The following is a 27,748-nucleotide window of genomic DNA, read 5'->3' on the forward strand; positions in this document are numbered from 1 at the left end:
CTCTTGACTCTTTGAGTATCTCACTTCTTTTTAAGGGGTTATAGAGACATAATGTCACTCTTTCTTATGCACTTCAAAGCGTTTCTCCTTTTTCAACTTTTTCCACACCTTTTTCTCTTTTGCTTTTCTTGAATCCCTTTTTATTCTTTTTCACATTGGGATTTCTTTTTGTGTTTTTCTTTTCTTTTCTTTTTCATTGCCTTCCCTTTTTTTCGCTTTTGTACCTTTTACCACTTTGTTCCCTTTCTCGTCTCTCCCCCCAAACTTAGACTTTTGCCATTGCTCAAGGAAAGATCGTGTGCCAAGAGAGAGTATATTTTAGAACGGGTATAGGCTTATAGTATTGGTTCTTGAAAGAAAAAGGTTTAAGGCTCAAAAGGGTTAACTAAGGATTATATCATTGGTGGGCTATGGAATTGTTCAACTATCATTTGGATCAAGGAGAGCCTATAATCACTTCTCAAGCCAAATTTCACTCAAGATTTCGCCTCAACAGACATTTAGGGTAAGTTCTAGACCATTGGCTCGGGACTTGGACTCACAATTCGATTTCTCACCACACAAGCTCAACGATTGCTAAAGACATAGATTCGGGGGCCCACAACAACCTTAGATACGATTGACCACACAATAGTCCCGAAAGACCACATGATGATTGTTTGGTCAACACAAGAGTCTCAAGGTCACGACTTTCACCATCCTAAACACAACAACTTGTCTTTGACCATGGGATCAAAGGCAAATGTGTTAGGCCCAAGTGAAGCTTTGCTTGAGGTACCCTTAACTACAAGCTACCAAAAATAAAAATAAAAAACGGACTCAAACCCTTAAGAAGGTTGTCACATCATCTATCATCGGAAAGAGCCACCCGATTCACACAATACTCCACCTTTGGAAAGAACCGTGGCATTAAGAAAACCAAAGGCTTATTGAAAGCAACAAAAACAAAACCAAAAGCTACGAGCCTATCTAAGAAGCAAAAAACGAATTTTTTTACGAAAATAGAAAATAGAATAAATATGTACAATAGGGGATTTGAATATACAATGGAGGATGAATATATACAATAATGTAACTTTATATATAGACCAAAGGGAAGATAAAAATGCGATAAAAGTAGCTAAATGTAAAGTTATATACAGACCAATAGAAAATTAAAAAGGCATAAACTAAATCAGTATATATATACAATTATCCAAAAATAAAATGTAGGGCGCACCCCCTCAAATAAAAGCTGGCATTGTCCCCAATGCCAACTAAACAAGTAAGCACCAAAAAGTATAAGGGAAGGATATGAGGACTCCCTAAGCTATGTCCGTCTACATAGGATCATCAATGGTCCCCGGGTCCTTTGTATGCGCGGGAACCTCAGACTGGTTCCCAGTATCCTACTGCTCAGCTGCTGGGACTGGGGCCTAGACAGGCTGTATATCATATACATCCTGTGGCTGACTGGAGGAGGCCTACGGTGGGTCTGTCAACTAGATGATGGCCTCATCTGCACTAGGGAGCTTCCTCTTCTTCTTTGGAAGCCTATATGTCTGCTCCTGCTATGGCTTTGCTGCTGGTACTGCTGCTGGAGCTGGATCCTCAAATAGCAAATCTAAAGGCAGCTAGTCTACCTTCAGTTTGTCCACATCCGCTCTAAGCTCCTTCACAGACTCCTTGGAAGCCCGTGTTTTGCACAGCTTCTTGTGCTCCCTAGAAAGCTCCTTCAGGGCCTTGCCATGTGAATACACTGCCTTAGCCAAGGCACCATGAGTACTGATGATCTTTTCCTAGTTCTCCAGGATCTTCTTCAATATAGCCTCAATGGACTGTGGAATCTATGCTGGCTGCAGTGCCGACTGAGCCGCAATGGTAGAAGTCAAGGTGGACAACTTGGATGACTCAGCTGACATCCAATTGTTCAAGCTATGAAGTGTCTGGCTTAGCTGGTGGGCAGTGATAGGATGGGCCCGGGAAGATGGAATCCCTGGGCCAGCGAAAGTAGAGGGACCAACAGTAGTGGAACGTCCGAGAGGAATGTCAGCAACTATGGAGGCAGGCTCAGTGGAGATAGGCTTAGTGGAGGGCTCTACCGCAATTGGCTCTTCAGACTGGCCAGTTGGGGCAGAGGCAGGCGACTTGTAATTCTTGTCCTTGGGGTTGTCTGGCCCCTTTAAACTGTACCATGAAAATGGAGCCACAGGTTTGACCTTGATGTCAAAAGGTCTCTTCTCCACCTTCAGGTCCCGGAAATACATAGTGAGGGTGTTGGGAAAAGGGTAGTTCTGGTCATGCTCAACTCCCACTGTAGAAATGATGCGGGACATCACATTGCCCACGTTGATAGGGTATCCTGCCATAATAGATGCAACAAGAACAGCCCGGGCAAGTGGAATAGTCTGATCATGGGTAGTAGGGTCAAGCCGACTGCACACAAAAGTCAACCACCCCCTAGCCTCAAAGTTAAGGGTCCTCCGAAGTATTTTGGCCCCTACTTACAACCACTCTAGAATAGTACCCGGCATTGCCAGGTATGAAGCTAACCATGGACAAACCTCCTCGCCCATTGCCAACTTTTCATTGTAAAGGGACTCATCTTCTTTATTGAACCCAAGTATTCATTTAGTGTCTTCCCAGTAAATACCACATTTTTGTTTCGCACTTTGGTCACTTTAGTGCCCTTCAAGATGTGGGCCACATTGCTATAGAACTCCTTGACCATGTGCTCATTCGCCTTCACAAAATCATCCCGAAAATGCTCCCAACCCACTCGAGCTCGAAACTGCCTATGCACATTGGGGTGTAGGGGCAGCAGGTCTCTGTCAATAAAAATCCTCTCAAGAATCAACTTCCGTAGTGGCCACCATTCCCTAAACTTGTGGAATGCCACCTGGTTGAAAAATCTATCCTCTCAGACTGCAGGATTTATAGTACGGTCAATACCCCAACTTGAGGCACACCACCCCCAGGTACCTCCTCATCTCTCTCATCCTCTCTGTCTGCACTCTCCTCGGATAATGAAGTTGTAGGGGAAGTGGAGTAATCACTGCTGCCGGCTGCTGAGCCCTCAGACGACTCAGAATGTATACGCTCTGGAGCTTGGGCAGGGGGTGAAGGAGGAGGAGAATCATCAGTCAACCCAAATTTGGAGACAAAGTAAGTTGGTACTGAGTCAGAGGAGATGTCTTGAGAAGGCATGTACTCACTCCCCGATTGGTCACAGGCTCTATCAGTAACTTTGATTGCTTTCCTCATGTTCTTTATGTTTTTTCTAGCCTGGGGAGTGAGTTTTACCAACTTTTGCTTCCCTCCCCGGGAGGAATCACCTCGGCCGGGTTGTTTCGAGCCTTTGCATCTTTGTTTGACCATTGTCTATGAGCACAAACATCTAGCTTTCTTAGTGTCAGCACAGACAGTGAAACAGATATGGAAAATGAATTGCAAAATAGAAGCCACAAGTTGCAGAAAATGTTGCAAAAACAGTGCAGCGCGGGCCGTACAAAAAGGAGTGTGGCCGCACTGGGGGCACCGCGGGCCACATAAAAGCAACCGAGGTCCGCACTGAGGCAAGGTCTATAGAACCATTTCTCTGAATCTAACCACCGTGGCCCGCACAAAGTAGCACCGCGACCGCAGTGGTCCAGCGCGGACCTAACAAAATGCAATGCGACCGCGGTGGGAAAGAGGTCAATTTCCTGAAAAATCCTCACCGCGGTCCACACAAAGTGTTACTGCGGACCACACAAGGATGACGGCGGTCCGCGGAGGGTGCTAAGTCAAGGAATTGAGTTAGGGTTCTCAAATCTTGCAATTAGTTCAAGTTTTTGCCTAATTAATGTCCCTACTCAATTACCCATTTCATTACACTCACAAAGCAAGCAAAGATTAACAGTTAAACCAAACTAACCTAGAAATTTAAGAATTACGGGAAGAAGAAGAAGTTACAGGCTAATGAACATGAAAGTAACATGAAATTATAAAATTAAACAAAGAAAAATGAATGAAATGCTACTAGATGCGACGATGGAATGCAAGTAATCAATCTAAGCAAGGATTTACGTGAAAAGAGATGATGAACAGTAGATTTTAGGTCTCTGAGAGTCAATTTTTCGAAAAGGGTAACCGGTGACCCCTGAGGTCTATTTATAGAAAAACACGTGGGACCCAGCCTCACCTACCAGCGCGGCCGCACAAAATGGACCGCGGACCGCGCTGGGTTTGTTCAGAAGAAGTCTAAGAAGGCAACCTCCATGGTCCGCACAAAACAGACCGCGGCCGCGGAGGTCCACCGCGGTCCGCACTAAACAGAATGCTGTCGCGGTGGCAAACTTTAGAGAGTACCTCACGTGGCCTGCACTAGTGCAGACCGCAAAAAGTGCAATATGGCCGCACTGTCAACTTCAGAGACTGTTCAATTTTTTTTCTCATGTTTTTGCACCACATCAACACAATCCCTGCAACATCTCACAACCAATTAGTCCAAAAATCAAACCTAAACTACAAAGAAAATCAAAGAAAATAAGAAGAAAAAGACATGCGTTGCCTCCCAAGAAGCGCCTGATTTAACGTCGCAGCACGACGCATGTTACCCGCACATCACTTTAGATGAAGAAGTGCCACCACGTGGCTGTCATCAAATTTTCCAAGATAAAGCTTGACCCGGTGCCCATTAACACTAAAAACTTCACCATTTTTGTTCCTTAGTTCAAGAGCACCAAATGGGGTCACGAACACAACTTCAAATGTCCCACTCCACTTTGACTTGAGCTTACCCGGAAACAGACGTAACCGGGAATTGAACAAGAGAACCATATCTCTAACCTTGAACTCCTTACCTCGAGCCTATTTGTTGTGAAGGTACTTCATTTTGTCCTTATACAAGGATGAACTTGAGTAGGCATGGAATCTAAACTCATCGATCTCATTGAGTTGTTCAACAGGAAGATTTGCCGAAACATCCCATTCCAAATTCAACTTCCTCAAAGCCCACATGGCCTTGTGCTCTAACTCAACTGGAAGATGAAAAGCTTTTCCAAACACCAACCGATATGGAGATATACCAATCGGAGTTTTGTAAGCCGTCTGATAAGCCCATAGAGCGTCATCCAACTTTTTCGACCAATCGGTCCTATTAGCATTGCCAGTTTTTGACAAGATGCTCTTAATTTCTCTGTTGGAGACTTCCACTTGACCACTAGCTTGAGGATGATAGGGGGTAGAAACCTTATGATTGATAACGTACTTGGAAAGCAACGTGTCGAAAGCCTTGTTGCAAAAGTGAGACCCCACATCACTAATAATCGCACGAGGAGTGTCAAACCTTGTGAAGATGCTCTTTTAAGAAATGCCACAACACTCCGGGCTTCATTGTTAGGCAAAGCCACAGATTCAATCCATTTCGAGACATAATCAACCGCCACGAGAATGTAAGTGTTCCCATAAGAGCTAACAAATGGACCCATGAAATCGATGCCCCAAACATCAAAGATATCCACTTCTAGAATCGTATTGAGAGGCATCTCATCCCTTTTTGAAATTCCGCCCGCTCTTTGGCATTCGTCACATCTCTTGACAAAATCGCCTGCATCTTTGAACAAATTTGGCCAATAGAATCCACAACTAAGAACTTTCGAGGCGGTCCTCACCCCACCATGATGGCCACCATAGGGGGAAGAAAGGCAAGCCTCTAAGGTACTCAATTGTTCTTCCTCCGGGACACATCTACAAATCACACCATCCGTGCAAATCTTGAACAAGTATGGCTCATCCCAATGAAAATCCAAGCTATCCCGCTTGAGCTTCTTCCTTTGGTTAGAAGAGAGCTCATACGGGATTATTCCGGTCACAAGGTAATTGGCAATATCGGCAAACCGTGGCATATCATTCATTGACACCACAAGGAGTTGTTCGTCGGGAAATGAATCGTTTATCTCAAGGCCATCACAAGGCCTCCCCTCCTCCTCCAAATGGGACAAGTGGTCCGCCACTTGATTCTCACTACCTTTCCGGTCCACAATTTCTAGATCAAACTCTTGGAATAGTAGCACCCATCTCATCAATCTTGCCTTGGAGTCTTTCTTTGTCATCAAGTACCTAAGGGCGGCATGATCGGTGTGCACTATAACTTTGGCCCCCATAAGATAAGGTCAAAACTTTTCCATAGCAAACACAATAGCCAACAACTCTTTCTTGGTGACTGTATAATTCCTTTGAGCCTCATTCATGGTCTTGCTTGTGTAGTACACCAGATGAAACATCTTGTTGATCCTTTGGCCCTAAACAACCCCAACCGCAATGTCACTAGCATCGCACATGAGCTCGAAAGGCAAGCTCCAATTTGGTGCGGTAATGATGGGGGTAGAAGTCAACTTGAGCTTGAGAAGCTCGAATTCTTGCATACAACTCTCATCGAACAAAAACTTTGCATCTTTCTCTAGCAACTTGCACTAAGGGTGTACCACTTTGGAAAAATCTTTTATGAACCTCCGATAAAAACCTGTGTGCCCAAGAAAACTCCTCACCCCTTTGATAGAAATAGGGGGAGGAAGCCTTGAAATCACCTCTATCTTGGCTTTTTCAACTTCAATTCCATGCTTTGAGATTTTGTGACCCAACACTATACCCTCTTCAACCATGAAATGGCATTTTTTTCAATTGAGTATGAGGTTTGTGTCTTCTCACCGGGCCAACACTCTATCCAAATTACCCAAACACTCTTTAAAGGAATCACCAACCACGCTGAAATCATCCATGAAGACCCCCAATATATCTTCCACCATGTCGGTGAAAATAGTCATCATGCATCTTTGGAATGTCGCCGGAGCATTACACAATCCGAACGACATCCGAGAGAAGGCGAAGGTTCCATCTGGACAAGTAAAGGTGGTCTTCTCTTGATCCTCCGGGGCAATTAAGATTTGATTATACCCCTAGTAACTATCCAAAAATCAATAAAAAGCATGCCCCGCGAGACGATCAAGCATTTGGTCAATGAATGGCAATGAGAAATGGTCCTTTCGGGTCACCTTGTTTAGCTTGCGGTAGTCCATGCAAACTCTCCAACCTGTGACTGTCCGAGTAGGAATAAGTTCATTGTTGTCATTTCTCACCACAGTCATACCACCCTTCTTCGGTACACATTGCACCAGAGAAGTCCACGAGCTATCAGAAATGGGGTACACAACCCCGGCATCCAACTATTTGATCACCTCTTTCTTCACAACTTCTTGCATAGCCTCGTTCAATCTTCTTTGATGCTCCAAGGAAGGCTTTGTATCCTCCTCTTGTGCATGCAAAATGCGGGGCTTATTCCCTGAATGTCAGCTAGAGTTCATCCAATTGCCCTTTTCTGCTTTTGAAGCACCGCCGAAGTGGCCTCAACCTGCATGTTAGTAAGGCAAGAAGAAAGAATAACTGGTAAAGTAGAATTTGATCCCAAGAATTCATACCTGAGGTATGGTGGAAGTGGTTTCAACTCCAACACCGGTGGCTCCTTAATTGATGGCTTTGTTGGTGGAGTTTTCCGATTTTCAAGATCCAAAGATAATTTCCTCGGCTCATAAGAATAAGAGCCCATCCCATGTAGGGCATTCACGCACTCCACTCTACTAGCATCATCATTGACATCCATGTTTAAGAGCACTGCTTCAAGAGGATCCTCCACGTTGATCATAGCACTGGTATCATCCACAATCACAGCTGTGACAAGTTCTACAAATGAGCACACCTCGGTGCTATTGGGTTGCTTCATAGATTTGAAAACGTGGAAAACGACCTTTTCATCTCCCACTCGGAAAGTGAACTCACCCGCTTCAACATCAACCAATGCCTTCCCTGTTGCAAGGAAAGGTCTGCCCAAGATAACAGGAACCTCATAGTCCACCTCACAATCCAAAATCACAAAGTCGGTCGGCAATATGAATTTTTCCACCCGGACAAGCACATCATCAATAATGCCCAAAGGTCGCTTCATCGATCTATCCGCCATTTGAAGTTGGCCTAGGTTGCCCGATACCCAAAGTTTTGAAAACCGAGTAGGGCATCAAATTGATACTAGCTCCCAAGTCACAAAGAGATTTAGCAAAATCCATACTCCCAATGGTGCAAGGAATGGTGAAAGCCCCAGGATCTTCAAGCTTCGGGACCATTGAGTGCACTATAGCACTAACTTGGTGAGTCATCTTCATAGTTTCACAATCCATAGAATGCTTCTTTATAACCAAGTCTTTCATGAATTTTGCATAACCTGACATTTGTTCAAGTGCCTCCACCAGAGGCACATTAATAGATAAGCTCTTCATCATGTCAATGAACTTTTTAAACTGATTATCATTCTTCTGCTTCGCGAGCCTTTGAGGATAAGGTGGAGGTGGTCTTGGCAAAGGAGCCTTGTCTTTTGGCACAACCGGCTCCGGCATATCAATTATGTGTTCCCTAGACGGGTTCACATTGTTTTGGGTTTCCATATCGACTTCTTCAATATCAATCCTCACTTCATTGTTCACATTTTCATCAACCACATCTTCAACTGCCAAAGGGACTTCGTCCTCTTACAACTCAACATCATCATCCACGACTTGATTTTGCTTAGAGGCATTCACATCACTGCCTCTCCCACTTCTTGTTGTGACCGCCATAACATGATTGTTCCCACCCTTTGGGTTCACTACCGTATCACTTGGTAGAGCACCATTCGGGCGAGTATTCAATGACTGAGAGATTTGGCCTAATTGCACCTCCAAGTTTCGGATAGAGGTGTTGTGAGAAGCTAACTGTGCATCCGAATCCACATTCCTCTTCATCATATGCTCGAACATCATTTCAATTCTACCCATATCATTACCGGAAGAACTAGGACCTTGAGAAGGAAAGGGGGTGGATTATTCGGTTGTTGGTACATTGGGGGCCTTTGAAAGCCTTGCCCCCGGATGCCTTGATTTCCATTGTTGTTCCACCTGCCTTGATTGCTGTTGTTGCCCCAGTTGTTGTTATTTCCATTCCAATTGTCTTGGTCGATGTTTTGATTACCCCAATTGTTGTTTTGGTTGTTGTTCTAATTGCCACCACTTTGTTGTTGATTGCCCCAATTTCCTTGGGGTCGCCATTGTTGGTTTGAAGAGTTGGTTCTATTGCCTTAATAGTTGTTGACATATTGTACCTCTTCACTTTGGTCATCATAATCATCATTTTGACACCCATCATATTCATCAACAAATTGCCCAGAATTTCCTTGATTTTGTTGCCTCCTTTGCCTTCTCTTGTTGACAAGCATACTAACACTCTCCATGGCATTCACTTGGCAAAGATTCTGAACTTGTTGCAACTGTGCCATAGCCAATTGGTTCATAGTAGTTTTAAGCTCAGCTATAACTTTCTCATGATCATGTAATTCCTTGTGCAAATGGATAACTGTAGGGTCACCTTGAGGCACATTTGCTCTACTCTGCCATGCTGAAGAAGTGTTTGCCATTTCATCAAGTACATCACATGCCTCATCATAAGAAAGTTTCATAAAATTGCCCCCGGCCAATTAGTTAACAATGCATTGATTTGTAGTATTTATGCTCCGGTAGAAGGTTTGTTGGATCATGGTCTCGGTCATATCATTATTTGGGCACTCCTTCACCATCGTTCTATATCGCTCCCAAATCTCATGCAAAGGTTCCGTTGGCTCTTGCTTGAAGACTAATATTTCATCTCGAAGTGCTGCCATATGACTAGGAGAGAAGAATTTGGCAATAAACTTATCCGCCAACTCATCCAAGTTGTGATGGAATGGTTGGGGAGTCTCTCGAGCCAATCCAATGCCTTTCCCCGAAGTGAGAACAGGAAAAGTCTCAATCTCAATGCATCCTCAGACACATTCGTCTGTTTGCTCCCCCAGCATGTATCTACGAACCCTTGAGATGTTTGTAGGCATTTTGATTTGTAGCGCCCGTGAAATACCCACACTGCTCAAGTAAGGTCAACATAACATTGGTTATCTGAAAGTTGCCAGCCCGGATTCGGGGTAGGACAATAGCACTTGCGTAGCCCTAGTTCGGTAATACTCTGGGAGCCACTCTTGGAGGAACCAGGGGAGGGTCTAGAATATTGTGATTTGGATTAGCATTGGTATTTCGGCCTCTCCGTTGACCTTGAGGTGCAAGAGGCACCTCATCTTGCTCAAGATCATCTACCTCCTCCCCCGCTATCACGTTTCCAAGAAGATCATTAGTGTTGTTTAAAGCCACGTTGGTACCTGAGTAATGACACAAACAAGTAAGCAACAAAGAAGGAAAGAAGAACAATACACAAAACTAACTAAAGAGATAGCCAAAACCGTTAGCTCCCCGACAACGGCACCAAAAAGTAATCACTACCAACTCCACACTACTAAAAAGTAGGAAGAGAGGGTCGCAATAGCTTTTACCCGATATGAGGGTCAGGATCGATTTCCACAGGGAGCTAGGAATGGAGTAGAGTATCTATCTAGACTAGAATTGTGTAATTATTCCAAATGTCACTTCCAAACATCTTTTGAATTTTCTTTAACAAACTAATATTATCAATTACTAATTAGAACTAAATTATGCTAATAAGAAAATTACTAGAGTTGAATCTAATGGGTAGAAAGGCACTAAGGTAGTGACTTTCACCTAGGTGGCTAATTGACGGGTAAATGCTTCTAAGGTTCCATTGACATGATTGGGAAAATATGCTATAACCATTGCACAATTTTACTCACTCTCACACCTCTCGGTAGAGAGAGTGATTTTGCCCAATTGACTCTCTCGAGACCAAATGGGTAGGCAAATTAGCTCAAGCAACTAGGGTTCAAGTTGGGTAATTACTCTCTCGAGGTTTAACCCTTTAATTGAGACTATCAATTCTCTTGAGTCCATCCCAATTCCTTGTTGGGTCAATTTTGGAGACTTAGGCTCTCTTTCTCAAGAAGAGCCAAGTCAACTTAGCACAAAGCAATATTTGCAACCACCAATCCATAGATTAAACCATAAAATTGACCCAAATAACAAACACACATAGTCAATCTAACAATAAATGGCAACACCCATCAATTACCCACACTAGAATTGAGCCACAACCCTAGCTAATGGGTTTAGTTACTCATGGTTGAAAGAGAAAATAGAGAAATAGATGAAGAACAAGACATATTAATTTAAAAGCTAATTTAAATACAGAGAATCTATCGTAAAATCTAAGTTAAGATGCCAAAAATGGCTACACAATAGCTTCTCACGAGCGCAGCTACGGTCTGTAAATAACTGATCACCTAAAAATGGTAAAATGTTCTATTTATACTAGGCTGAAAAAACTGGACAAAAATACCCATGCGGAGTCAGTGCGGGCCGCATAAAATGGACCGCGGCTGCACTAGGCTCTTGGACTTCAATTCTGGGCTCTCTGAGCTTGGGCTCCGCGGACCGCGTAGAATGGACTGTAGACGCGGAGGCAGCTGGCGCGGTCCGCACAATCATGACCGCGGACCGCATGGCTTGAACTTTGGCATTTTCCATCTCTCTGAATCTCTGTTTTGCGGACCGCACAAAAAGGTAGTGCAGTCATGGAACCTTCACCGTGGATCACGCAATGTGTACTGCAGCCACGTTGCCTGAAGCCTGGTTTTGCCATCTCTCTGAATCACCTAGTACAGCCGCATTTGACTTTGTGCGGTCCGCACTAGGCTTGTTTGCCCTCAGTTTACTTTGTCTTTGATACTTGAGCAGGTTTCACTTCTTTTGAGACGATCTTTGACATTTCATCATGTTATTGATAAAACCTGCAATCAAGCACAACTTATGAGCCTTTTGAGACTATTTTATAACAATTTATAATCAAAGCATAGGCAAGAAGGAGCATGAAACTCGTTAAAATCCCTACTTATCAGCAAGCCACGAATAAGGCACTACAATCTGGTGGCATATCGAAAAAGAGAGATGTTGGGGCAGTAATGGTAGCCCAGGGCCAAAAATATCCACTTACCTATCAAACACCTTCACCCACATATCAAACACTTCTACCTCCATATCAAACACCTTCACCCACATATCAAGCACCTCCACCCACATACCAAGTATCACCGCCTACATATCAACCTTCATCTCCCAGATATTCCCAACCATCCACTGTCCATCACACTTATAACTCCCAACCATCCCACTTCTAATCAACACTAGATCGCCAAAACTATCCAAGACCAAGACCCAATTTCGACCCCAAGCCACCCAGACATTACACCGCCATTGCTGAGATCATCGACCAACTGTATGAAAGGTTAAAAGCCGCAGGTTACGTCACTCCTATTCCCGCTATTGCATTAGAAAATCCATCCCAATAGGTCAATCCGAACAAAACTTGTGTGTACTATTCTAGTATGAAAGGGCACACTACTGCTGAGTGTCGAACATTAAAGGATAAGATCCAGACACTCATTGACAACAAGGCCATACAAGCAAAGGAAGTCGCGCCAAATGTCTACAACAATCCCCTTCCTGATCACAGAGGTGATGGTGTACATGTGATAGAGACAAATGAAGAATGGGACCTTGAGGGGTCTATCGGGCTTATTCAAGAAGGCGATGACTTTAAGGTTGCAGTCACACTCACTTCTATTGTAGTTCAGGCAGGCACCTATTGATGTTGAGGTAACTGCATCCGTTCCATTCGAGGTAGAAGTAGCTTCGCCCACAACCACCTCCGCTCCATTTGAAGTAGAAGCGGTCACACCTTTTACTATGACAGTATCAACTACACCTACATTCAACTCAAAAGCAATACCTTGGGATTATGTTGCCGAGGCTCGGCGGAAGGGGAAATCCAAGGTAGGGGAATCTGACACTGCACAAGTGATGACTAGAACTGGAAGAGTCTATACACCTGAACACCTGGGAGGTTCAAGTAAGGAGACCACTACTAGGCAACCTATCATTGAGACTGGGCCAGATGACCTGTGGAGGAAGGTGCAGGCAAAGGAATACTCTATTGTTGACCATCTGAACATAGTCCCTGCTCAGATATCTATCCTGTCACTATTGCAAAATTTAGAGGCACACAAGAACGCTTTGATGAAAGTACTGAGCGAGGCTTATGTACCCAATAATATAACTGGTGGAAAAATGGCCATTCGGTCAAGTATTGGAGAGCCACAAGATTATCTTCCAAAAAGATGAGCTACCACCCGAAGGTTTGAATCACAATTGGGCATTGCATATCACAGTGCAATTTGAAGACAAGTTCATTGACAGGGTCTTGGTTGATGGAGGTTCGAGCCTAAATATTTGTCCATTGGACACCCTGAAAAGGTTGGACAAAGGTTTCCATGAAATACGGGCAGGAAGAATGAACATGAAAGCTTTCGATGGGTCCCAAAGGGCCACGATCGGAGAAATCAACCTTTGCTTACAAATGGGGCCAACTTGGTTCGACGTTGAATTTCAGGTACTTGATATACCAACCTCATATAATCTTCTGTTGGGCCGACCATGGATCCATGCTGCTAGAGATGTGCCTTCCATACTAAATCAAGCCGTGAAGTTTGAATGGAACCGCCAGGAAGTAATCATTCACGGAGATGGAAGTAACCCCATCTACACTAGTCAAGCCATCCCGGCCATTGGACATATTAGAAGGCTAGGAGGGGAAACCTATCATCACATCGAACGGATCAATGCCATCGAGAAGGATAAGTGGTGGAGTAACAAGATAGAAAGCATACTAGCATGGTCCGGATATGAACCGGGCAAAGGGTTGGGAAAGAACCTCTAAGGTATCACCAGACACCAAACCAATATAGCTGAAAAATCATGGTACCACATTTGGCTTGGATACCGATATACATGGAACGAGTATAATTATTGGTCACCTCCATGGCGTGGACCATATTACCCTCTTAAGCAACCAGTGCCACATTTGGAACAAGCTTTCCACCAGGCCGACACAATATGGGGGACTGCAGAAGAAGAAGCACTAGATGGGTTGAAGAATTTGTTCTTGGAAGATGAGGACATGGACTGCGGTGCCATAATTGAAGAGGAGATGGAAGAAGGCCTCACTATTCAGACTGTGGCGAAGGGAGTTGTTCTCAGAAAGTGGACCGCTACACCATCCCAAGCCTGCCGAGTCCCTGGGTAGCTTGGCAGAATTTACTCCTATAGCCGTTCTAGGCATTTAAAATTTCCTATAGTTTCATTTTAATCTTTACTTGTTTCAAAATAAATGTTCAATTCATCGAGTCGTGCTTTGTCTGAACAATTTTTCAAGTTTTAATCAAATGCATTTGCTCTTTATTATTCACTACTATCTTTACATTTTTTCTTTCCAAAGTGTTATTATTACTTTTCTTGATGAACCAGTGACTGTGACATGTAATAAGGCAACGCAACATGAGAATAGTAACTCAGAGGGAGAAGATGAGATACCAGAGGAAATTGTGAGGAAGGTTGAGAATTTTGAGAACAAGCCTAAGTCCAATCTGGACGAAACCGAAGCAGTAAATTTAGGAGACGCCGAGACCGTTAAGGAGACCCGCATCAGCATTCACTTGTCACCAACCGAAAAGGAAGAGTACATTCATTTCCTAAAGAAATATGAGGACATCTTTGCATGGTCATATGATAGCATGACCGCTTTGAGCACTTCCATAGTGGATCAAAAGTTGCCTACTAATCCCATGTGTCCGCTAGTCAAACAGAAACTTAGAAAATTCAAACCAGACATGAGTCTGAAAATCAAGGAGGAAGTTACCAAGCAGATCAAAGCCAAGGTTCTCAGGGTGGTTGAATATCCAACCTGGTTAGCTAACATTGTGCTAGTTCCGAAGAAAGACGAGAAGGTCAAAGTATGCGTTGACTATCGGGATTTAAGCGGAGCAAGTCCCAAAGATGATTTTCCACTACCAAATATACATATCCTGATCGATAATTGTGCCAAGCATGAACTCCAATTCTTTATAGATTGCTTCGCGGGTTGTCATCGGATTTGGATGGATGAAGAAGATGCAGAGAAGACAACGTTTATTATAGCACGGGGTGTATATTGTTACAAGATACCATTCGGTTTGAAGAATACTGGGGCCACCTACATGAGAGCCTTGACAACCATCTTCCATGATGTGATACACAAGAAAATAAGGTATATATGGACAATGTCATTATCAAATCCAAGAGGGCCGCAGATCACATAGAAGACTTGAGGAAGTTCTTCGACAAGCTCAGGAGGTACTTTGAAATTGAACCCCGCAAAGTGTGCATTCGGGGTTCCCGCAGGAAAGTTATTGGGATTCATCGTTAGTCACCGAGGGATCGAACTGGATCTGACTAAAGTCAAAGCTATTCAGGAGTTACCACCAACTAAGAGCAAAAAAGACATAATGAGCTTCTTAGGGCGTCTCAACTATATCAGTCGATTCATAGCATAGTCCACAGTCATATGTGAACCCATCTTCAAAATGCTGAGGAAAGATGCCGAGACAAGCTGGACCGAGGATTGTCAGAAAGCTTTTGATAAGATCAAGGAATATCTGTCCACACCACCAATTCTGGTCCCGCCAGAACCAGGACGACCTTTACTACTATATCTATCTGTGTTGGATAGAGCCTTCGGATGTATTTTGGGACAACATAACGAGATAGGAAGAAAGGAGCATGCCATATATTACTTGAGCAAGAAGTTCACACCTTATGAAGCACGGTATTCGCTACTTGAACGCACTTGCTGTACTTTGACCTGGACAACCCAGAAATTGAGGCATTACTTCTGTGCCTACACTACCTACCTCATATCTAGGATGTATCCCCTGAAGTATATATTCCATAAACCCATGCCGACCAGGAAGTTGGCTAAGTGCCAGATACTACTAAGTGAGTTTGATATCATCTATGTAACTCAGAAGGCGGTTAAGGGACAAGCATTGGTAGATCACTTTGCTGAAAATCCGGTGGGAGGAGAATACGAACCCTTGAAAATGTATTTTCCTGATGAAGAAGTATCATTCGTAGGAGAAGACACAACCAAAGAATGTGATGGTTGGAGGATATTTTTTGACGGAGCCGCAAATTTCAAAGGAGTAGGCATTGGAGCAGTTTTGGTGTCAGAAACGGGTCAGCATTACCCGATATCTGCTAAACTCAGATTTCCCTTCACCAACAATATGGTAGAGTATGAAACCTGCATATTAGGGCTCAATATGGCAGTTGACATGAACATTCAGGAGCTACTGTGATCGGTGAATCAAATTTGCTTGTGCACTAAGTATAAGGAGAATGGACCACCAAGAATTCCAAGATATTTCCATATTTGCACCATGTGCAGGAATTGAGAAAGAGGCTTATAAAGATAGAATTTTGACATATACCTAGAATTCAGAATGAGTTTGTCGACGCATTGGCCACTTTGCATCCATGATACAACATCCAGATAAGAACTACATTGATCATATTCCGGTGAGGATCCATAATTAGCTGGCATATTGTGCTCATGTCGAGGAAGAAGCAGATGGAAAGCCTTGGTTCCATGACATCAAGGAATACTTATCGAAAGGAGAATACTCAGAGCATGCAAATCATACCCATAAACGCACACTTCGGAGATTGTCAAACCATTTCTTCCAAAGCGGAGGAAACTTGTACAGAAGAACTTCTGATTTAGGTTTACTAAGATGTGTCGATGCAAAGGAAGCTTCTAAGCTACTTGTGGATGTGCATGCTGGGACCTGTGGTCCACACATGAATGATTTCATCTTGGCTAAGAAGATACTCAGGGCAGGTTACTTTTGGATGACCATGGAGACGGATTGCATTCAGTATGTTAACAAATGCTTTTAATGTCAAGTGCATGCTAACATGATAAAAGTGCCGCCAAATGAGCTCAATGCAACAGGCTCACCTTGGCCATTCACCGCCTGGGGAATGGATGTTATTGGTCCGATTGAGCCCACTGCTTCAAACGGACACAGGTTTATTCTGGTAGCCATTGATTACTTCACGAAATGGGTAGAAGCTGCATCTTACAAAGCTGTAACCAAGAAAGTCATCGCAGATTTTTTCAAGGATCGTATTGTCTGCCAATTCAGAGTTCCCGAGTCTATTATTACTGATAATGCCGCCAATCTCAATAGTGATCTAATGAAAGCTATATGTGAAGCTTTCAAAATCAAGCACAAGAATTCCACAGCCTACAAACCTCAGATGAATGGAGTCGTAGAAGCTGCCAACAAAAACATCAAGAAGATACTAAGGGAAATGGTAGAGAACCACAAACAATGGCACAAAAAGTTACCCTTTGCTCTATTGGGGTACCGCACCACAATTCACATATCAACCGGGGCAACTCCCTACATGTTGGTTTATGGTACCAAGGCTATCATCCCAGCCGAGGTGGAGATTCCTTCTTTAAGAGTCATACAGGAAGCTGAACTCAGCGATGCAGAGTGGATAAGGAGTCTCTATAAACAATTGGCCCTTATCAATGGAAAGAGGATGAACGCAGTATGTCACGACCAACTTTATCAGAATAGAATGTCCAAAGCTTTCAACAAAAGAGTCAAACCAAGACAGTTCGCACCAGGGCAGCTGGTATTGAAGAAAATCTTCCCACATCAAGATGAGGCCAAAGGGAAATTCTCTCCCAACTGGCAAGGTCCATATATGGTTCATAGAGTACTAACAGGAGGAGCACTCATACTTGCAGAAATGGACGGAGAAGTCTGGCCAAAACCGATCAATTCAGATGCAGTCAAGAGATACTATGCTTAGATATTTTACATTTCCTCATTTGATATAATTGAACTATGCTTGACCTGATTACCATTTAAGAGGAGATACGTAGGCAGCCTTATGGATTCAGTCATATCATAATAAAATTTTCATTTCCCCCAAGAGCAGAAACTGAGGAAGAATTTTGAGGAGGGTCCTCAAAATTTTGGAGCAATTCCAGCCAACGCCAACGTGTCAGACGATCAGTAATCAGTTAAGAAACTGGGGCAGAATTTTGAGAATGCAAATAGCCGAAGGATCATCTACTAAATTGGGGCAAAATTTTGAGGAAGGCCCTGAAAATTCCGACATAAAAGAGCTACAATACCATTGAGATGTTTTACAGTCACTAGTTCATCTAAATGTATCAATATATTTCTGAAATAACTCTATTTTTATCAACAATTGCGTATTTTTTGAAAAACAGTCAGGTGTTGCCTAGGGGAACTCGAAAGGGGCTTTCAGAACGGAGCATAGCAAGGCTAGCAGACGAAGCACGAACCAACCTTCCCCCCACAAAACTTACAATTTTTCTTTGAACGCAGGCACATTTGATGCAACGATAGCATTAGCAAAACATGTATACACAAAGATAATTCTCTATCAATCAGGCCATCAGATATCGAATACATCTCCATCTAAGGCATATGCTACTTTTACTTACTACTTGCTCTCTGCATGAGGCTAATCCTTGCCTCCAATTTGCATGAGGCTAATCCTTGCCTCCATACTTGCATGAGGCTAATCCTTGCCTCCATACTTGCATGAGGCTAATCCTTGCCTCCATACTTGCATGAGGCTAATCATTGCCTCCCATTTGCATGATTCTAATCCTTGACTCCCCATTCGCATGAGTCTAATCCTTGACTCCCTATTTGCATGAGGCTAATCCTTGCCTCCTCACTTGCATGAGTCTAATCCTTTACTCCCTATCTGCATGAGTCTAATCCTTTACTCCCCACTTGCATGAGTCTAATCCCTGACTCCACATTTGCATGAGGCTAATCCATGCCTCCCTATTTGCATGAGTCTAATCCTTGACTCCATCCTGCATGAGGCTAATCCTTGCCTCCCCATTTGCATGAGTCTAATCCCTGACTCCACATTTGCATGAGTCTAATCCTTGCCTCCCTATTTGTATGAGTCTAATCCCTGACTCCACATTTTCATGAGGCTCATCCCTGCCTCCCTATTCGCAAGAGGCTAATCCCTGCATCCACACTTGCATGAGTCTAATCCTTGACTCCCTATTTGCATGAGTCTAATCCCTGACTCCACATTTGCATGAGGCTAATCCTTGCCTCCCTATTTGCATGAGGCTAATCCTTGCCTCTATACCTGCATGAGGCTAATCCTTGCCTCCACATTTGCATGAGACTAAGCATTGTCCCTTTTGTACAGATATTGCTCTATTTTATTATCTATTTACTTTCCAATCGGTCTAAGCTTTGCCCTCCATTTCACAAGACTAATCATTGTCTTGATAATGTCATGACTATTGCACATATTGGGCTGAAATATCGCCAATCTATCCAAAAGCGTCATAGTCTAAAGGCATCATCCTCATAGCCGGAAGACACCATGTCATGGCCTGAGGACCCCTCAAACTTCCATATCATTATTTAAAGGCATCATCGTTCGGAGGCACCATTTTCATGGCCCGGGAACATCATTTCACGGCTTGCGAATCCCTCACTAAATAATTCATGTCCCAGGACGTCATGGTCTAAGGACGTCATCTTTAATCGTCCGAAGACAACCTTCATGGTCCAAAGGGAATTTGCATCATGTTTAAACTTTCGCAAATACACGTTTGTAGCATCCTTTTATCTGCAGGTAACCAGTAAGCAACCTCTATCCTAGCAAGAGTGATCTCGCTCTAGTTCCCTATAACTGTCCCGAACCCTAACCGCTCACCGTAGTCGCATCCGCATCGTATGTCCGTTCTTGCAGTAATTTCATCGGCATATTCCGCAGATGAATCTGGAACTAAACATGGCCTGATTCCCGTAAGACCAAGGATATGTAGGCAACTCGAAGACTGGAGTCCGGCCTCTATCTTTCAAAACATCCCATCCGGTCAAAATTGGCCATCATTTCTTTACCTGAAAACTCTTTCATCCTTCCCGAGTAAAGAGGGGCAGCTGTTGATACCCAATTTTTCTCTATTTTTTTTATATGCATAAATACCTTCAAAATAGCATGCACACGGTTTTTATAAATTTTTCCATAATTTTAAGGATTTAAATTGATTTATTTCCTTCTTTTGTATTCATAAAACCCCCAATAATTATCTATCAAATTATTGTTGTGATAATTTAGTCATTTAATTTCTATATTTATGCCAAAATATGGTTAAAATATTTTTTAGGCATTTTTATAATTGCATTTGGTATTTTTAAAACTAAATTGCATATAAATGCAATATTAGCTCATTTAATGTATAATTACATTTATATGCATAAAATCGACCTTCTACATTTTTAAAATGTTAAATATATTTTTTTAAACCATTTTAGTACACAAAATTATTTTCCAAAAATTATTTATCATTTATTATAAATTATATAGGGAAATTGGCTATTTAAAATATAGCCAGATTTGCATTTCAATTATAGCCCAATTCAAACCCAACCCAACCCAATTTCAGATTCGTTGATCTAAAAGATCAACGGCCCTCATGAGTTCTTTCCTTTTTTATCCGAAACGACCCCCTAACCCTATCTCATTTCTCAAATCCGCCGCCTTTGTATTCTCTCATCTCTTCTCCTCTCTCAACCCCTTAACCTAACCCTAGCTCCTTCAACCTCCGACTCCTTTCTCCCGTCTTCTCCGGTGATCTTCCTTTAACTCCTAATCCTCCAATGGCTCCTCTATTGCCATGCTCGCCTTCTCTAAGGCCTTCAAGGGCCCTGGGCCATGCCGACTTGCATCTAGGGTTTGCTATATGGTCTGTTCTTGGCTACTTCAGTATGATTCCAAGCGAAATCATGCTGTACTTGTTACGATCTTTGAGATTTTTGACAGGTTCTTTCATCTCTACTTGGGTTTTTTCTGAAACCCTAATTTTTGCTTACATCTCCTAGATCTGTACGATTTTTAAACGATTTGAGTCTGTTTCTTTGATGTTTTACACTATCCTTGTAACTCTTTATAAGAATCATCTATTTCGAAGTGCTTTCACCTTCTTCTCAAATTAGGGTTTTCGGAACTTCTTCTAAAACTTTGTTTAAACCAATTCTTTATGTTTACACTTCCATCTCTTGCATATTTCGACTGATCCTATGATTTTACCCCCTTTTCGACTCGCCTATGTTGAAAACCCTAATTTCTTAGTTCTACTCTTGGGATTTCTAAGTTTTGTTTTGATATCGTGTTCAGTTAATCTATATGCTTCTATGATTTTGTGATTTTACCCTATGATTGCTTGTTAAGGTTCCTAATTGTGGTTACTCCTACTTATTGTGTGATTTTACCCTATTTTGTTCACCAATGTTTCTGATTTTTCACTTCTCCTACATGTATCATGCTTATTCTACTAATTCAGACTATACTCTACATGAATCCCTAATTTATATATGATTTTTATCCTACTCGGCCTCTTAGAGTTCTAGTTTTTGCTTACTATGTGCTTGTTCTTATAAAGTTGTGCTAAATCAGTGCTATTTTTTACTTTTAAATCCTTGAGTCTTGCGATTGATCTTTCACTGATTTCACATGATATCTCTACTGATTTTAACCTTGTAAAATATTTTTCTGACCTTATTCTACGGTCAATTATGCTATTAATTGATTTCCTAAGTATTTTCCTTGATTGAAATATGTTGAACCTAGCCTCTATTACACGTTGTGTACTTGTACTATGCAGAACATATTTCCTTAATAGTTATGCTCAGCCTTATACGATTTCCTTCCTTATTTGCCACGTGTTTATTACCGTTTGAAGTTGACTCCTCAATTAAAGGGGGTACTTACCTTGATTTTGCTCTAATTGATTCTGAGTTCCATAATTACTGATGAACTTTGATTTTTACCTTATTTGCTACCTGCTTTCAAACTATATATACATACTCTCTCATTAGCACAGACACGCGAACACCCTTGGTTCAAAAGCTCTCTCTCTCACTTAAACGTTCTGCTCTCTCTCTTTTGTGCTACTTGCTACTCTGAGTTAGCCGGTTGCAATCCAAGGCTAACTATTGTGTTCTCCTGCTCCTTCACTTTTGTTACTGTCTTCTCTACTGGTATGTTCTAGTTTCAATTCAAGTTCCAATAACAATATGGTTCTTTTATTGCTTCAGTTCATCTTGTTTCTAGTTTGCTTCTATTTATGGTTTTGCTGTGAAACTTGCAGTTAATATGCTTACATGATTAGCATGTTATGAACTCCCCTTCCTTAGAATCAGTATAAACATGTTACCCCATCTATGTCTAGTCAGTCATGTCCGAGCATGTCTTTTGCTTGTTATGTGTTTACAATCAAATGTTCTATGTATCCCCAAATCCCTTGACCCCTGTTTGTGACTTCTGAACTTGCTTTGGTTCTGTGACCCCTGGTTGTGTATGCACCTGTCTTAAGGGTGTTGTGTTTGGCTTGTTGTTCACTACCCCACTCTCTTTTCAAACTGCCTCTGTTGTTTTACTAAATTATTCCAAACAAACTTTCTTTTAATACAGTTTTCCCATTAAAATCTTTCAACTTGTGTCTAGCACTTTCACTCTACTCCTAAGTCAATAAGTTTTGCCCCCTCCAGTATGTGTACTGCCTTGGGATCATCTTGAGAACCCTCTGAACTCTGGCATACTGAGGTTGGCCCTTCCACACTACACTTATTCATTTTGGTTACCAAGTTTAGGTGTAAGCACTGCCCGGGATCCTTGAGATCCTTAGGGAACTTTGATGCACCTAGACTATGACATTGTCTATGGAATTGAGGCATTTGAGGCTATTAGAGACTTTGGAAACTTGGGCCTATCTGTAGGCTCCCTATAGAATAACTTCTTATTTTCTTATTTACTTATGTAATTCATTCATATGGTATGTAAATAAATATTGGGGTAATTAGTAAAAAGGGTGGGTAGCTACATGTTTGTAGGTATACGGGTAGGAACTATGCCTATAGGACTTTACAATTTATTGTGATTGCCTTGCCAAGTAGAAAACATGCCTATAGGACTTTACATCTTGTCATGTTTATCTCACCATGTTAGAAACTATGCCTATAAGTCTCAGTTGATTCCATAATAGAAGTCATGTTTAATGAGTCTTAAATTAGTTTCACAAGTAGATGTCATGCCTATAGGATATAATCCAAATCCGACTTCTGTTATAACAAGTGTTTGTGTATGTCTCTATGTGTCATCATGCCTACAAGTCCTTAAAATCAGTATTAAAATTAGATATCATGCCTATAGGAAACAACATCAAATTTTGCCTAAAGATTTCAAACTAGTTTGGTTTTAAATAATTAATCCGGCTAACATTTAGTTCACTTCTGAATTGGTTTAATTAGTGGTTTATATTTCCTGAAATGAGTTCTTTTAAAACTGCTTAATCTGTTACTACACAGCATGCCTATAGGGGTTAAAGAGTTCGTTTCAAAACCTGCTTTGTTTCACTATATAAAATGTAGTCATCAGTATTCCGCGTATAGGCAAGCCTGTCGGGCGTTCTCAAAACTTGCAATTCTGAAACTGTTTCTGTGACTTAATGTTGTTCTGGTTTAACCAAGCTTTAAAATCAGTAGGCAATTGATAAGGTCATTACTTCTAAGTTTATAAAACAAAACTGCCTGTTTTCTATACATTCACTTAGGCATTATTCCTTAGGATACTGTTTAACAAAATGCCTTATTTGTGCTTGAGTCGTGCTGTTTATGTGCTTTGTTTGAGGAGGAAACTTTGAGCCTCTAATTGCTCCATTTTGTTCTTATTTGCAAAGAGTCCTAATTGTTCTTGCTTGTCGCCTTAGTATTTTCACCTTTAAAACCTTAGGGGTCTGCCTAGAACCACCTATAGGTAGAGATCCTAAATCCCTTCAGGACCATTAAGAAGGGACGGGTAACAGTACGCAAGAGAGATCGCTGACCAAACACTCGCTTTAAATGACCACTAAGGGGATAGGAAGGGTAGATATAGGATATGATGACTACGCGCTAATGTCATGTGTAGCCCCTTATTGAGGAGTGTTTACCTGACATTGTGTGAGGTGATCCTATAGGCTAACCAACCTAGGACCCCTCCTTTTCCAAATTCCTTTTAAACTTTGTTTTATAATACAACTTGTTCAAAGTCTTTATCTTATTTGAGTTATCCAATGTGCTTTACTTGCAACCTATTTGATTCAACTGCTTATTTGTAATGGACTAATTTGTGAATATAAGTTCGGTTGGGACCCACCGTTGTGGACCGCGAGGGGTGCCTAACACCTTTCTTTAAAGGTTATTTCGAGCCCTTACCCTAAATCTCTGGTAATGCAAACTAGTCTAAGAGTTAATCGCTCTAGGTGCCCTAACGCACCGTAATCTGTTAGGTGGCGACTCTTCAAATACCCAATTCCCAAAAGGAAATGAGTTATCACACCCCATAAATGTCGAAACCCATACTTTCCTCTCCGAAAGAGGGAAAAAAAGGCACGACAGACGTTTATATCGAGGGTATACCTTTTTACGGGTCTTACAAGTTCGATATATAGCCTTGGTCTTAATATCGAGGTTATGCCTTTTTAAGGTCTTATAAGTTTTGGCATGCCTCATTGAGGTCTTACAGATTTGGTGTTTTCGATGGATCGATGAGGTGATTGTCTATGATAGTCCCTGAATGTTCGAAGATTTTTGGCCGGAGCCTTTTGTGTGAAAGCATTGAATTTCTTCGAGTATTTTGATAAGCAAAGAGGCTTCCTCAATTATTTGATGTATGCGTACATGTTTTTTGCCTTCGGAGGCCCAATTATTCTATATGGACACGGTTCATTCGACCGTTTGGTCCAATACATCATTTTCCTTTCGGGGTCCTCCTAGGCATAGTTCGAGTTCTTTGAAGAGGCGATCTCCCGGGGTGATGCCCCCCAGGATTTGAGGTAGATTGAAAAGAAACCTTGAATACTTGATGAGTTCTCCTTAGGTAGCATATGGATGTTGCCTCATTGAAAACCTCGTCGAAAAAACCTGTTTGGGGATAAAACCCGGTCTGAGGGAAAAAGAGCGCAACGCATGCTTTAAAACCCAAGGTCTTCGAGCTGGAGGGTGCTTCGATTCCTTGTAATCGGACACCTGCAATAAGTTAGTGCAAAACATAAATGAAAAGGGAGAAGGTTGTACCTTAACATTGATAGCGTTAGAACCTCGATCTGTTTCAACTGCTTACCCCGAGGATACGGTACGGTCCTTTATTCACTCATTCGGGTAGAGCCGAGAATGTGGGTTGTGGTTGCTATTTGGATGTTTTCTTGTCTTTTGCCTTCTTTGATGTAGAGGGCATAGATGTCGGTGCTACGTCGTGCATTGCGAATATCTCTCTTGCTGTGTGCTACTCCCCGTATACTGCTTTTACTCCATCCTTGGTTGGAAACTTCATCATTTGATGAAGGGTTGATGGCACTGCCCTCATATTGTGTATCCATGGCCTTCCAAGTAAGACATTGTATCTCATGTCACCTTCGATGACATGAAACTTGGTATCTTGGATTGCACCGGCCACGTTAACCAGGAGGATGACCTCTCCATACTCGAGTAGTCCGAGCTGCTCCACCACCCTCGACCTGACTATGTTGACCAAGCTACCTAGATCTACGAGCACACGGTTAATTTGAAACTTATTCAAAAGAAAAGAAATTATCAGTGTGTCATTATGAGGCTGGGACAAGGTCTCGATGTCTTCTTCGTTGAATGTGAGAGCGTCCTCCGGTACGTGACTCTGAGTTCACTTTTCCCTACTTATGGATATTTTCGTTCACTTGACAACCGGTCCCTGTGGGCCGTCGGCCCCTCCAACGATCATGTGGATGACGTGTTGTGGTTCTTCAGGTTCGCTCTTCTTGTTAGCCTCTCTTTCCCGAAATTGATTTTTAGCTCGGTTGCTGAGGAACTCTCGAAGGTGCCCTTCGCTGATCAGTCGAGCTACCTCTTCTGCGAAGCTGTCTGCAATCATCGGTTCTATGACCGTAAGTGCCATGATATTTGCATACCAAGTTAGGGTTTCCCTGTGATGGGTCTGACAAGTATAGGTTTTGGCCACCTGGTATCTTTGATTTTACCTATGGCCGATACGATGTCCGAGACATCAACATTGAAGTTATACTCAGATAGTCGGGGTGCCTCTACCGGCCTAGTGTGCCTATCAAACTCGGCTTTACTCATGAGTCCCTGGGAGTTTTGACCTCGATCTACCCTTTGATCGCCTCGAGGCATGTTACGCCTTGGCGCGTTTCTTCGATCCTCTACATACGACTGGTATCTTCCTTTGTTTGATCTTGGCTCTCTTTCTGTAAACCTTTGCTCCTTTGTAAAGAGCTTGTTGGGATATACCGAGCCCGGGGGAGCTCCTAGTTGGTCGTCTTCGACCCTGATCTTTGATTGGTACCTGTTGTGCACATCCGCCCAGGTCACGGCGGAATATTCGATCAAATTTTGTTTTAAATGCCTTAAAGCTACCGAGCTTTGTTCGTTCAAGCCTTGAGTGAAGGCCTGTACTGCCCAATCATCGGAGACTAGTGGTAATTCCATTCACTCCATCTGGAAACGAGATACGAATTACCTTAGCATCTCGTTCTCTCTCTATTTGATTTTGAAGACATCGGACTTCCTGGTGGCGACCTTGATGGAACCAGTGTGTGCCATCACAAAAGAATCCGCCAACATGGCAAATGAGTCTATCGAATTTGGGGGCAAGTTATGATACCATATCATAGCCCCTTTCGATAGTGTTTCTCTAAATTTCTTCAACAGGACAGACTCTATGTCATCATCCTTTAAGTCATTTCCTTTTACCACACAAGTATAAGCGGTAATGTGCTCATTGGGGTCCGTGGTCCCGTTATACTTCAGGGCATCAGGCATTTTGAATTTCTTCGGGATGGGCTTCGAAGCTGCACTTGATGAGAATGGCCTCTGTACGAACTTCTTTGAATCTACTCCCTTCAAAATCGGGGGTGCCCCGGGGATCTGATCGACCCTCGAGTTATAAGTCTCTACTCTTTTATCATTATCTTATATCTTCTTTTCTCCTGATTCAATTCTTTTGGTGCGATCCTCAAGCATCTTCATAATAGCGGGGTTTGTTGATCGATCTCTCTGGTACCTGCTTGACTCGAGGAGCCGTTTCCGATGCTACTATGCTTGGGGTTTTTTGTTGACTTTGCAGCTGAGGAATATCCACTTGTTGTGCTTGCAACATTTCAAAAATCACTTAGAGGCTGACTCTTCCTTCTTCCATTCCTCATGCTTTTCGTGCTTCTTGGCCTCCAGCCTGGTCTTCCCTGCGTCTGTTCCTTATAGGGTATGCGCCTGCTTCCGTGTTTAGAATATTGTGGGAGCTGATATCAACTGGCTCCATGTTTGGTACTCCCTCAGGGTTTACTAGTGGTACACCTAGCCCTATGCCACTATTTTCTCCAAGTTCTTTACTGTCGTGAAGAGGTGCATTTTGTGTGCTAGACATGATTAAGCCTGAAATCAAAAAATCTTTGACAAGAAAAAGTATGAAGAGTAACGTGTGTTATCAGAAAACTAGCACCAAAACAATCACTATTATTTTTAGCCCCACGATGGGCGCCAAACTGTTTACCTTGAAAATGGTAATTACAATAATATTTGATTTTGTGGTTCTAAAAATATGTGGCTTATTTCAATACTAGTTGTTAGGCAGTAGATACTAAATGCAAGTAAAGAAAATAAGAAATGCAAACCAATTGGATCACAAGGCTGGGCCTCGAGCTGACTAGAGCAGAGCCTCGAGGTTTAGATGAGACTAATAGCAATGAACAATTGATGAAGAATTAACGATAATGAGGG

This window comes from Nicotiana tabacum, chromosome 5, assembly GCF_000715075.1.
Source record: "Nicotiana tabacum cultivar K326 chromosome 5, ASM71507v2, whole genome shotgun sequence".
Taxonomy (NCBI): Eukaryota; Viridiplantae; Streptophyta; class Magnoliopsida; order Solanales; family Solanaceae; genus Nicotiana; species Nicotiana tabacum.